General features: G+C 37.0%; 1 long non-coding RNA gene across 1 annotated transcript; it reads right to left on the reverse strand.

The window, feature by feature from the left end:
• Nucleotides 1-1,368: 1,368 nt before the first annotated feature.
• LOC123955358 lies at nucleotides 1,369-5,208 on the reverse strand. Its single transcript, XR_006821253.1, has 4 exons — nucleotides 5,042-5,208; nucleotides 2,463-2,559; nucleotides 2,186-2,314; nucleotides 1,369-1,499 (listed from the first exon to the last, which is right to left on the reverse strand). It is a non-coding gene; the product is annotated as an uncharacterized LOC123955358 (long non-coding RNA).
• Between the last annotated feature and the right edge of the window lie 9,593 nt (nucleotides 5,209-14,801).

Below are 14,801 nucleotides of genomic sequence, written 5' to 3' on the forward strand. Positions count from 1 at the left end.
TCCAACATATCATACTACTAATGCTATATTTTATTATCTTATTTTCATTTACATATTTTGTTATACAAATATTTCTCGGTTTTATACAGATACCATTTTTGTTATCCATATAGTTGTCTGCCAAGTCAATGGGTATTTTTTTTGTATGTTTTTGCTCTTGCAGATAAAGATATAGTTGACATTGTCACACATATATTTTCATTTTTGTTAAATTTTAATCTTAGAATAAATTCCTAGATATATAGGTATTGGGAAAAGAACGATTTTTTTTCAAGGGGCACCTGCATGGCTTAGTTGATAGAGCTTGTGGCTCTTGATCTCAGGGTCATGAGTTTGAGGCCCATGTTGGGCATAGAGTCTACTTCAAAAAATTAAGAAAAAAGGCTTTTTTTTCCCCTAAAGATTCTCTCTGCTTTTCTGGGGTTTATTTTAAAAATTTAACAAAAAATCATATAAATAATGCATTAATATATACTAGTTAAAAAATTCTCAAAAAATTTAGTAAGGCATTCTTAGATAGTATATATTTTACTCACTCTGATTGGACTTGGTCTTTCAAGCTGTTATATACATTAATCCTATAATTGAGAGCCTGACATAGATCCAGTAGCTGAAGGAATGCTGATGAGTTGGAAAATGTCTTCCACCAGAAGATACATCATAGCTATCATGCCTTACCAACACAAAGAATGTGTAGTGTTATACAGATAAAATTTAAATTCATTGGTATATATTGCCAGGCTTTCACAATGAGTATATTCGCAATAAATATAGTCATGCTTGCTATATTAAGATCCTTTCTTAAGAAACTTTTATAAGGGGGTGCCTGGGTGGCTCAGTGCGTTGAGCCGCTGCCTTCGGCTCAGGTCATGATCTCAGCAGGGTCCTGGGATCGAGTCCCACATCGGGCTCTCTGCTCAGCGGCGAGCCTGCTTCCCTCTCTCCCTCTCTCTCTGCCTGCCTCTCTGTCTACTTGTGATCTCTCTCTGTCAAATAAATAAATTAAAAAAAAAAAAGAAACTTTTATAAGGTAGTTACTCATGGATTATTATTTATGTCTTATCAACTCAGACTTTAGGTTTTCCCTTTATTTTTCTTTTTAGAGAGGGAAACATGGGGGGAGGGGCAGAGGAAGAGGAAGAAAGAGAATCGTAAGCAGGCTCCATGCCCAGTGCAGAGTCCCATGCGGGGCTTGATCTCACAACCCTGAGATCATGACCTGACCTGAAACCAAGAGTCAAATGCTTAACCAACTGAGCCACCCCCCAGCTTTTAAGTTTTCTCCTCTGGAAAACCCTACCCAGAAAAACCCTTTAAAATAATCTCATTTCTCTTGATCATGAGTACTCCTTAGCTTACTCACCCTCATGACAGTGACTCATTCCTTTATTCAACAGATGACTGCCAAGTCTTCTAGATGCTCAGGATAGAGTACTAAGAGACAGAGAAGATTTCTCTTTCCACAGAGCTTCTATAAGATTTCTTCTTCTATAACAATTCTATAATTGTTGGAGAAAGCAGATAATATAAAGCAAACAGACATTTTAGGTTTAATCAATACTATGGGATTATAGGTAAAACAGGGAGATGGGACAGAGATAGTCTTGGGCAGTGAGTTGGGGAAAGATGGCTTCTATCTCAAGATGCTAATGAAAGACTTCTCAAAGCATTTGAGGTAAAACCTGAAAGTTGAGGGATAAGCAGGTCAGGAAACAATAAACACAAATGCCCTGGAGAAGCAAAAAGATTTTCCCAGTAAAACAGAAAAAAAAAGCCAGAGGGACTGAAATATAGTAGATGTGGCAGGAGATGAGCTTGTAGAAATTCTCAGGGCTGATCACATTGGGCATTGTGGGTCATGTTAAGGAATTTGGATTTTATTTTGTTTACAAGGGGAACCTGCCTTTGAAGGTTATTAAGTAGGAGAACCAAATGAGATGCTTCATAGTTTTAAAAGACCATTGGGCTGCTGAATGTCTTGTCCCAAGCCAATCTCTACCCCATCTTGTGAAGACATCTGGTGTGTAGCACACAATAAGCACTGAAAAACTAAGTGCAAGTTATCCATTTTATGTTCAGTATCTTCTTCTATATAATCTCTTTTTTTGACTATCCCTTTTTTTCCTGTTTCCCTAACCACAGGGAAATTTCCAATTCATGACAACTCAGCTAAAGCATTACTTACTGTTTCTGGGAGCCTTCCTATCTTCAGACTCTACATCTTGTTTGTCTCTGCTCAGTCTCTGGCCCAGGCTCTTACTTAGGTGCCTTATAGAACAGGAAGCTTCCTAAGGTGCTGTTGTCCTTTGGGACTCTGCAAGACATAGGCCCCTGCATTCCTTATCTTAATGCTAGGCAGAGATCTCAACATTCTCAAGTAAATGAATATAGAAAATGAGTGGAACAGGCAAAGAATTCTTGACAGTAACAGTTTCTATAAGATGCACATCAGATTTACTTACTTTGAAGAGAAGAGCAGGGAACAGTATGAATCCCTCCACCTGGATCCTGCTTAAATGGCAGGGAAGGTGCCCTTTGATTGGGCCCACATATAAGAGCCTGAAAAAATGGATGTGAAGAATGAGAGGTGTTAGCTGTCATCAGGTGCTCTGCAAACACAACAACCGATATTTCTTATGTAAATATGTAAGGCAATAAAAAGAGAGAAATTCAGATGGCACACATAATGAGGTACTTTTTTTTTCTTCTGAAAAATCAAAGATCACACAGGAACCACACAGTAGAACTGGAAATCCCCTTGTATTTACCTTTTTTTTTTTCTTTCCAAGTTGCTCATGAGGAGTAAGAAAAAGAATGGAAAAAGAGCAGATTGGACCAAGCGCTGTCTACTGAGATTTAATGCAACCCCTAACTAAGACAACCAAGAGAAAATGAAAAATGGGAGCTAAATCCTATCTTGCACTGGACAGAAGCAGACCTCAGTCATTACTAGCAAGAGGAAGTATGGCAAGGTGGAAAAGTCATTAAGACTGGAGTCTGAAAGGTAAGTCCTGAGCTCTACTGTTTACTGATACGACCTTGGATAAATCTGTTAGGTCACTTTGAATGAGCTGGTTTACTCAACCTGAAAATATGGATAATGACACCATTGATAGCAACAATTTCACAAGTTTGTTATAGCAAATGAGATAAGATTAGGAAAACTAATTTGTTACTATCATTTTAATAAAAATACCTGAGACTCAAATGATGGTGGTAACTGCTTCATCCTTCCTACTCACCATCTAAATTAGAAACATTTTCCCAAAATCTCCTTCCAGCACACCTACACCCTAATCTCCTCTTCTCTCTTTGCAATTACTTTGCTGAGCAGCTTTGTGAGGGCCCATCATTATTCTAGCCAGTTGTGGGAGAGCTAAGGTGGCCAAACAAGGGATCTAATTGTAAGGACACTGGGTAGGTAGGTGGTGTGTATTAGCATTGACTTTTTACAGCTTGTTTTGCTGTGTTCATCAGTTGGCTCTTCTCCCTGTGGATTTATTCACTCAGCAGTTTTCCACATTTTCACTTTGTTTTGCAATTATCCTGACTGACAACTATTTGCAGTATGTGATGTTACTAAACAGTTTTCATGCAAACCCTGCTTTCCCACATCCTGGAAAAGATCGACTCTTTTAGAGTCCATTTAAAATGGGCCACATTTATGCATTAACTAGAGAAAGACAAACATGACTAAACAGAATCTCTATTTTAACATTTGAAATCCCTAAAATAGATTTATGGTAAAAACAAGACTAAGAGATAATCAAAAGGCTTGGCTATTGTTCATTAGTGACACTAAACATAAGAAGTTATTGATTTTCCTTAGCTGAGCTTTGAAAACACAAATAACCCACAGTGCATTTGATTTTCTTACCTGGATGCTATAGTGATTAATGAGTTCAGTTCACTGACACAAGCATGACCACTGTAACAGGTCATAAGCCACTGAATGTGGCTTAGGGCCTTATTACTAAATGTCTGGGGGCAGGGAGGGAATGAAAAAAGAAAGTTCTTAGTGAAAAGAAAATTCATTACTGAGAATCTAGTTCATTTTTAGTGCTGATCTCAGGATATAGAGATTTGGAATAAAAAGGACCCAATACTAAATAAACTGATGATCCCTATTGTTCATGTAGAGAAGTACCAGTGAACTGTAAGTTAGCCAATTAAAACCTAAAAGAAAAATAGTATCCACATCATATATGTTTACAAACATTTCTCTAGATTCTGTTCCCCACAATTATCTAGTGCTGAATTTATAAAGGCATACTAGACCAAACTCTACTTTCATGTGGGTCCTCATAATTTTCTTCTCTATTTTTTTCCTAGATTTTATAGGAAATTGGGATATCTATAAAAATATAGCAGTTTGGGAATCAGATTTAGGGGTATCTAAACTAGAGTTTTTTCAAAGGTAGAAATAAAAGGTTAAAAAATAAAAATAGTGAAACAAGACTGTATGTTAGTTATTGCAGACACAATCAATTCCTCATACAAGTCTTAGCAGCCAACGTCCTCACGTGAATTTGTTATAGATGTAGTCTTAGCTATTTGGGCAGGGAATTGGATAATTTAACTCAGGCCCTTGGAAACCATTCAGGTCACCAAAATGGTGACATAACCATGGCTGGACAATTCCCATCTCAGCTCTGGTGACTACCTTGGCTATAAGCAGATTTGGCAGGGAGATCCCAAGCCTATTTTTGTGGGTCCACAATAAGTTGCCATAGAGAAACTGAACCACCCCTCTTGGTGCTGCCTGGCATGTATAATGTGGTCCTTAGTTGACAACTGTGACCGTAATGAGTGTTTCTTCCTGAAGTTAGAGCAACAATAAGAACAGTGAACCTTGATTGCTTTGTGGTAAGACTTACATGTATAAGCTCATTTAATTCTCACAATGGTCCCATGTTATTATTTTCCTTTTCTTTTTTTTTCAACAATGGATTTGATACAGAGAGGTGCAACTTGCTAATATTTTCCTCTTATGAAAAACTTCCTAATGAAGGCAAAGAGCCGTGGGTCCTTTCAAACTTACCACAGGAACAGCACCCCAAGTTAGGAGAGAAGGTATAAATAGGATGACATCATAAGCCACACTGGTCAATAAATAAAGGACGGTCACAACAGGTATGGATACAGAAATAGCCACTGGTAGATTCCTGAGAAGAAAAATTAAAGGACATTTTACTGTTTGAACATTTGAAAAAACCCAAGAATACAAAGATTTGCATCCAAATGGAAGATTTTTCTTATGGGCAAAGGTGATGACTCTCCTCAGTTTAGAGCAGTTTCTCCATTTCTCCTTTTTCTCTAATCCATTAAGAAACTGTCATCCTGAAATAAACAAACTGCTATGATCTTTGTTTTGAAAAACTCAGTTATATCCACTTTTCTTCAAGCATGTTTATAGCTACATAACAGTCATGAAGCTTCCCATCAGAGAAAGTACCTTCTTTATCCTTGTTAGATGATAAAAGAAGAAATTCAGAGGCATTAGCAGTGTGGCAGTCAGATTTTGTCCCCCTCAGTCTAAACACAATGCCATGCCTCTGAATATATTGCATAGATAGCAAAAGGAAATTAAGTTACAATGGAATTAAGGATACCAATCAGATGACTTGAAGATCAAGAGATTGCCTTGTATCATTTGGAAGAGAGGCAAGAGAGATTGAAATTTTCAGAGGGCTTGTCATCCTCACTGGCTTTGAACATGGAAGAAGTGAACCATGAGCCAAGAAGTGTAGGCAGCTCTTAGAAGCTGGGAACAGCTTGGGGTGGCTGGGTGGCTCAGTTGGTTAAGTGTCTGACTCTTGATTTCAGCTCAGATTATGATCTCAGCATCCTGGGATTGGCCTCTGTGCTCAGCTTGGAGTCTGCTTGTCCCACTCCCTCTGTTCCTCCTCCTGCTTGTGCTCTCTCTCTCTCTTAGATGAATAAATAAAATCTTAAAAAAAAAAGAAGAAGAAGAAGAAGGTGAGAACAACTCTCAGAGGACAGCAGCATGAAATGGGGACCTTAGACCTACTACTGCAAGGAACAGAATTCTGGCAATAACCTATATGAGCAAGGAAATGGATTTGCTTCTAGAGTCTCTTAAAAGGAATGCAGCCATGCCTACATCTAGATTTTAGCCCTGTGAGCTCTGTATCAGGTGTCTTACACATAAACATATAATAAAAAACATCCATACATAAAATCATGAAGTCTATTTTCTGCCATTGTGTGCTATGCCAAATGAGTGCTAAATATATCAACGTGGTCATATCTTTTAAAAAGTATGTTGAGACAACCAGAAACTGCAAATAGATATGTATAAGGTAGTACTATTTATGAAATGACACTACTGTAGAAATATTCATATGTTGTAAAATGTTCTTAAAATATGCATGAGGTGATTCATGTTTATATTAGGACAGTAATTTATTCTGGGAAGAAAAAGGTGGTGATGAGAGGCAGATGGAAGAATGGAGCTTTAGTTCATTTTATACTGTTTTATTTCTTCAAAAAGAAGTCTGGAACAAATATAGTACCTAGAATGTGTGGGATATGGAATCCTTATTATATTCTATACATTTGAGAAATTTCATGATTTGAAAAGGGGCAAGTTTTCTGGGAGGAACTAACATATTTAAGGAATGACCAACTGGAAGAAGTGGCAGAAGGTGAGAGAAGTGGTCCTTGTCGGGTCCACGGAGGTATTTCTTGGGTGGAAGAGTATTCAGGTCTAAAGCCTTGATTATGGTATCTCTGTTGGGGAAGTAACCAGATATCCCTTATTCTGTCTTCTTTTGTTTACCATTTATGTCTCAGTGCAGATCTCACTAGTGGAAGAAAACATTTTTCACAAAATCATGGAGGCCCAACAACAGTTCTATATCTCCTCCTTAGTGAATAACATGGCACTGCATTCTGATTTTATTTATCAGTCGTAGAATCTGTGTGTACCACTTTGATGGAGGGATCCACTCTCAGCTTAATGCCAAGGCCCATGTCTGATTTTATAAATCTGAAGGCAGAACCTGAATTTAGGTAACAGAATGCCAGAACATCTGTCATGTATCTTGGGAAAGAGCCAACTGGCCTTCTCCTGGCTATCCTGTCAGTTCAGCTTGTGTCTGTTTCTTTCTAATTTCCACATCATGTTTGGAACAGATTTTCCAGCTCCTAAGGCCTGACTATTTTTGGTAGACATGTACATTTTGGATAGTTGTTTTGGTTTTGGTTTTCTCCTTTATCTCTAATAAGATCTCCTTAAGGGCAAAAATGCTATTTTCCCCCACTTTTTTCTCTCTAAGAGGAAAATACATGCTCGTTGAAAGATAATTTTGTGAAGGTTTTGACTTAATTTGAGGTATTACTGGTGCTTCTTCGGATGGAGCTAATTTTCATGGCTTAAAAGTACATTAGTAATATGTAAAACAAATACTATAGCCCGAAGGTTTTTAAAAAGTACATATCTTACAAAAATAGCAAGCTCATAAGAAAAGCTATATTCAGCCCATGATGGGATTAATGTTGACTTTAGACCTATAAGTACCAATTCAAAATGCTCTACACTTCATTAAATTTTTGGTATTGGTAAGTCCTTAGGAATTTCACCTGAGAGCCACTCATTTAATGCCTTAGAAAATGAAAGTTGGCATATTTCAGTAATTTTCTCAAATGGCTCCACACTGCTACAGTAGAATTGGAACCTAAATCCGACTTGATATTCAAGTGCCTTTTCCTTAGTCTGTTACTATGGTGTTTTATTTATTTGTTTGTTTGTTTTAGTATCTAAGATTTCGAAGATTTGCATTCAAGATGGGGTGTGGCTCCTCAAGGACAAAGGTATGCCTTGTTAGTCTTTGTTTAGCTAATGCTTAGGATTGCGGCAGGGCCAGAGCCAGCATTTGTCAAATGCAAGGTTTCCTGAGTGTCTTTCCTGGGTAACCTTGGGAAATCACTTTATCTTCCCAAGTCTCACTTCCTGATCCATAAAGTGGGCATAAAACTCACCTTGTTTATGCTATAGGATGCTTTTGAAATATATATTTGTTTGCTTATTAAGAAAATTTTTATAGTTTTCCAAAATGGTAACTTTACTATGATACACATAATTACCATTTTGAAAAAGATATATCTATATAATTGAAAAAATATACATGTACTTTTATTTGATATATTGATATGTTAATATTTTAAAGCTTTATACGTATCAATTATTGTGTATTTATATACCTGTATTAGCTAAATACAAACATAAAAAAGTATACTGTTAAATCTTTTAGTGCAAATTGTTACATGAATGAACAAAAGGATAAAGGATTACAATTAGAGCTTGGGTCTTTTTTTCTTTTCTATAAAATGTTATTTTATGCCTGGAATAGTAGAAATTCCTTTTAATCACAAACAACTGTTAGTGATTTTTGATATTCTTTCAAATCATGTTTTCAAAGATCCCTTGCTTTTTAAAAAATATTTCTAAAAAACCAATTATTTCTGATAACCATTGTTGTTTATTGCTGCGTATTATGCTAATGTTGCCTATAAATATTTCTTACGTTTAGGCATTTATGACTTATATTCTGTCTTCTTAAAAAATATTCTTGTTTGTGCCTATCCGAAATTCACATCCTAGTGTCAAAATTAAAAACAAAAAACAACAAAACCTGTGAAGATGTCTTTTATGAATAAACAATATTTGGATTTCCTTAAATGGTCATTAGGTAACATAGGTTGGTTTTGATGAGCTGAAAAACGAATGAAAATGTAAAAGCTGGACAGATTTACTTTTTTGTGGTCAGAGCACTTAATAGTGCTTGCATATGAGACTTGGTGACACAACTTCGAACCTACTAAACAGTCTATCTTAGTCTCTGAGAACTATATTGTAGGTTGATATTCATGTAATAGAGTAGTTCATATTTACTTAACTACTTCATAGGTATTTATTGTTTGTTTATTTATTTACTTACCATAAGCCTAGTTTTTGGTTTTACCTTTAAAAACAAAGTAGCCATTCCTAGGTATAACTAAGATGAGCATCAAGATCTTTGCATCCATGAAGATATCCTGAACTCTGCTTTCCTAGTTCACACTCCTGCAGTGCATGAATATGAGGGTTCCAATAGAAAGAAGGAGCACAGTAAGTGAAACACAGCCTTGTGCTGCTTATGTCACAGGCACAGCTTCTCACAAGGATCAGTGTTCAGGAAGAACTCTCAATAGCAGAAAAGCCAATTTTTTAAAAAACAAAAATCCTACACTTCCTATTTGATAAAGAAACGGTTTTACATAGTAGTTTTAAGACTTTATCTACTTTTATTTTTCCTACCCTTCTACAACCCATGACTAAAGCGGCTTAGGGCACCTCGATGGTTCATGAAATCTGTTACACGTCTGACTCTTGATATCACCCCAGGTCTTGATCTCAGGGTTGTGAGTTTAAGCCCTACATTGGGCTCTGTGCTGGCTGTGGAGTCTACTAAAAATAAATAAATAAATAAACAAATAAATAAATAAATAAATAAATAAAAGTGGCTGATGAATTTGGAAAATTGATCCTAAAGTAGAATTTTGTCCCAACACCTCACTGCATCTCACCAGGTTTCTCCTTCCACCTACGTGGGGAAAATTGAACACAACTGTTACACCATTTCAGGGAGGACATTCACATAGAATGCCTCTCTTATCTTCCTGTCCTCAGACCTTTGCTTATGCTGTTTTTACACACGGAATGCTCTACTGTACATGCCCTGCATCAAAATTCAGTCTTTCAAAGTCTATCTTGATAGTCACCTTCTCTAAGAAACTTCTGATCCCCAGTGCAAATGTGAACTATCTCACATTGGAAATATTGTAGCACTTGTTTATACTTTTCTGATGGAATATCATTTTTGCTTATGCTGTTCTTTATATGTGTCTTACACTCTCAATAGAATATATGCAAACTATGGAAGACCTTATTTCTATGTCTCCACCATTTTTAACATATAGAAGATTCATAAGTGAATAGAATGGAACATAATTAAACTTAGGACTTAGACTCTTAGTCCAGGTTCATAAGTTATTAGGGGGTAATGAACCTGTAGTTTCCAGTTATTTTACATAAAATTTGGAAGTAAAAATCAAGATGAAATAAATGAATGTAACTTTCAGGGACATGAAGGCCCTAAGTTTAAACATTTAGAATTATCAGAAATACAAATGACTACTTTCCACAAATAACTGGCCCTCAGCTAAATTTGAAATATTAGGTTGATAGGGCTTTAGAAATAGCCTATGAAGTCTCCTTGATTTGAGTAAGATTCTAAGAGCCTGAAGGGCAAAGCACTATACTCACATATGCAGGCAGTCACGATCCATTTCCCGGCCTCATATTGGGTATCATAGTTTGTCCAAACAGGTGTGATAATGAATTTCATAAATGTGGTTGCCTTTATGATCTGTCCTATTGGATCAACGAGTAAAGATGATTAAAATCAGGGGAATACAGTAGTAAATCTATGAAATGCTTCCAAGATGTATGCGCAGCTTGTCCCTGACTACCTGATGGACATTCCCAGCTCTGCATAACATAAAGTCCCAACAGTGGAAAAAAGTCCAATGGTAGTCCAAACAATCAGGAAAAACCTAAAGGAGACACTATTCTAAGACACTTCTTGGGTGATATGAGTGTGCCTGAGCCTCAAATGCCCCACTGTGAGACAGATGCTGTATAGTACAGGGATGTCGTGCTTCATTTGGACTTTTTCTTCTTGGTCCTTGTCTTGCTTGTCTTCTGCTGGTTTTCCCTTACTGAGTGTGACATGTTTACCATAGCACATAGAAAAGTGCCCAGCCACTAGAAGCACATCTGTGGGGTGATGGGAAGAAAAAGAGATGCCAATCATGATTTGGTGTTAAGACAATGACAAAAACAACTTTTGGCAACTCTCAAACCAACAATAATGTGAAGAATGTTACTGAAATGCTGTCAGTTTTCAACACAATCCACCCATTTATTTATTCATTTCCAAAGCAGTTAAAAAAATTCAGGAGAGATAGGTTCCGGGAATAGAAATAACAAATCATGGTCCTTGCCCTCAGGGATCTCTGTCTGCTGCAGAAATTTAAAACAAATTAAAAGATCACTTGGGCTGCAATGAGCTCATGGAGAAGCAGCAACTAACTTGTCTCTGGGATTATGAGAGTGTCCTGAGGGTTGGGAATGATGACTCAGAGTTCCTGGGTTGCATGAGAGGAGTAAGTGGCATTCCAGGTGGTGTTCACCGCATTCGCAAGGCAATGACAAAAGAACAACTGAGTAGTTTAGGTAGCTGAAGTTCAGGGTGTAGAAGGTGATGTTAGGAGCAGAGCCTGAAAAGCAATGTAGCTGTTAACTTAAAGGGTTTCCTGCATAAGGAGACTGGCCTCTACCCTGTGGATGTTTGGGGATCTTTGAAGATTAAATAGATATGGCATAATACATTCTATTTTAAAAAGATGAAAGAAGTCTGGCATTAACTAATGGGGTATTCCTTTATAAAAATTTTTTTAAAAATGTATTAAGTCCCAACAATTCAATTTTGAAATCTCATTTCTACCCATTGCCATCCAGGCATCATCTTATAGAACAGTCTCAAACAGCTCTTGCTGTTCTAGCCCCTCTGCTGTCAACTTAAGTAATCTTCAAACATATGAACTATAGGACATCATATCATTTCTCTGCTTGAATGTATCCAGTGGCTTCCCTTACACTATTGTGACATTCAAACTCTTCCCAAAAGTCCTATGTAATTCTGGCCTCCTCTTACTACTTGGCTTCAGCTCACAGCTCCCTTGTCCTTAGTCACCACCTCCAGTAGCACTGGTCTCACTCATCCTCATAATCTTCACCTGGCAGGCTTGTCCTCTTCATTGGGGGAAATCCTCAGACCTTGCTTTTTAAAAAAGTATGCTAATCATTTTTTTTTAATCTAAGGTGGGCCCTTCTCCTCTAATCCATCTGAAACCCACTATTCTTTGCTTTCTTTACAACACTGTTATTTGATGGGATCTTATTTACTTACACAAATTTACATAAATTTGTCCAATTCTTGTTTGTGTATTGTCTTCCTCTCCCACTGGAATATAAAATCCCTTGAGGACAGGTTTTTTACTTTTTTCATTGCTTGTCTACTACCTGACACATGGTCAGTATTCACTAGTGATTTCGAGAATGAATGAATAGTAAATTTCATTGTTACATTCCTTGTCAGGGAGAGGGTACATCAACAAGAAGTCAAGAGTTCCACCACTGTGGATGATGCTGTCTGAGGCAATTGTGCTTGTTTTTTTTTTTTTTTTTAACTACCTTAGCACAAAGGCCCAGGATTTAAAAGTAGCTTAGCTGCTACTTTTAAATCCTTTCTTTCTCTGTTAGCCCACTGGGAATTTCTGCCATGTTTTCCAGTGAAAAACTTTTATACTCTCAAAAGTAGGTTGGGGCTTTTGGTAGAGATTATAGGGCTTTTTATGCCTACTAAGAAGAAATTTCTCCTTAAGAAATACTTTGTTCACTACAATTTACCCATCAGTATTGCATTTTCCATTCTAACATACTAAATATTTATTTCTGAAGTTTAAAGAATATTTAAGGAAACATTTTTGTATACATGTACCAAACTGAAGAACAATTATGTCAAAATCTGAGTTTGCCTAGAAGGAAACATAGAAAAGTTTTTCTCTGAGTCTCTGAAAACAGTCTCTATTTATTAGCCTCTAAAATGCTTTTGTCCAGACCAGACATGCCATATGAATCACTGAGAACTCATCAAACAGCAGGTTAATGGGAAACAAATCACAGCAGTAACAAGGGATAGAAACAGTAAAGAAATAGTACAGAAAATGGCATCATTTTTATTCTTTTTTAAAAGAAATATTGTATCTACAATAGCCAAGATATAGAAAAAACTTAAATGTCCCTCAATGGATGAAAAGATATGTCACACACACACACACACACACACACACACACACACACACACACAGGAGTATCACTCAGCCATGAAAAAGAAGGAAATCCTGCCATTTGCAACAATATGGATGGACTTTGAGGGCATTACGCTAAGTGAAATAAGCCAGATAGAGAAAGATAAATGATGCAAGATATTACTTATGTGTGGAAGCTAAAAAGAAAAAATAAGTTACACTCACAGAAACAGAGTAGAAAATTTGTTGCCAGGGGCTGTGGAGTAGGAGAAATAGGAAAATGCTGGTAAGAGGTTACAAACTTCCAGCTATAAGATGAATAAGGTCTGAGGATCTAATGTTAAACATGGTGATTATAACTGGCATGACTATATTGTTTGATTGACATATGCTAAGAGACTAGAACTTAAATTTTCTCACCAAAAAAAAAAATAAAAAATTAAAGAGAAAAATTAAAGTTTGACATCCTATGCAAAGTAGTTTCTCCCATGGTATAACAGAACAATCCAGAGCATGACTTTATCTTAATAAATTATTTAAGAATGTAAGGTCCCCAGTTGAAACTTAATTTCTCATTGGTAAAAGCTCAGAAAGTAAATCATATTCCATCCAGTCTCTTTATGTCCTTTCTGAACAAGCACAGTATCTGGTCATTTAAGTCATACTCTCACTTAACCACATAAATCAATAAAGAACCAATTACTTTTTTCTTCTTTGTATTTTTTTTTTTAAGATTTTATTTATTTATTTGACAGAGAGATCACAAGTAGACAGAGAGGCAGGCAGAGAGAGAGGGAAGCAGGCTCCCTGCTGAGCAGAGAGCCCGATGTGGGACTCGATCCCAGGACCCTGAGATCATGACCTGAGCCGAAAGCAGCGGCTTAACCCACTGAGCCACCCAGGTGCCCCTCTTCTTTGTATTTTTAATGAAGGGAAGAGACTTCAAACTGGAAATGAAAAACACTTGCACTATTTTGTTGGTACTTCTCCATTTGCTCAGGGTCTCCAAATATCCTCATAAAGCAATCAAGCATAGAGTCTGGATGTTGAAGCTTTGGACTATCTACCATAACAAACTTCCTAGGTCAGTAGTAGAATGAGAAATACGACCATTTTGGGGGCCCCTGGGTGGCTTAGTGGGTTAAAGCCTCTGCCTTCGGCTCAGGTCATGATCTCAGAGTCATGGGATCGACCTCTGCATTAGGCTCTCTGCTCGGCAGGGAGCCTGCTTCCCCCTCTCTCTGACTGCCCCTCTGCCTACTTGTGAACTCTGTCAGATAAATAAATAAAAATCTTAAAAAAAAGGAAATACGACCATTTTTAAGAATGAACAGTTTTGGGGAGCACCTGTGTGGCCCTGTCAGTTAAGCCTCTGCCTTCAGCTCAGGTCATGACCTCAGGGTCCTGGAATAGAGCCCCGTATCCGGCTCTCTGCTCAGTGGGGAGTCTGCTTCTCCCTCTCCCCCTCATCCTTCCACCCCCTGCCCAGCTCATGTATGCATGCTCTTTCTCTCAAATAAATAAATAAATATTGGAAATAAAATGAATAAACAGCTTCTGGGTTACTGTTTTTGAGGATCATAGTTTGAACTTTGTCTAGATTTTTGTTTCTATTTCATAGCAACTTATAATCTTAAAGTTTTATCCACTCAAATCTAAGAGATTATTTATGCTTATTTTAAATTTTTTTTCTGTTTAATCTTTAATTTTCTTAGTTTTTTCCTTCAGATGTTGAATTTGGGGATTCTTTATACAGTTGGTATTCTTAAATCATGAGATTTTGGTGGACCCAGTGCCTTGCATCTAGACTTCATAAGCAGATCCTGAGCAATACCATATTATTTCTACTTAAGGACAGGGGA

The sequence above is a fragment of the Meles meles genome, chromosome 1 (genome assembly GCF_922984935.1).
Source record: "Meles meles chromosome 1, mMelMel3.1 paternal haplotype, whole genome shotgun sequence".
Lineage (NCBI taxonomy): Eukaryota > Metazoa > Chordata > Mammalia > Carnivora > Mustelidae > Meles > Meles meles.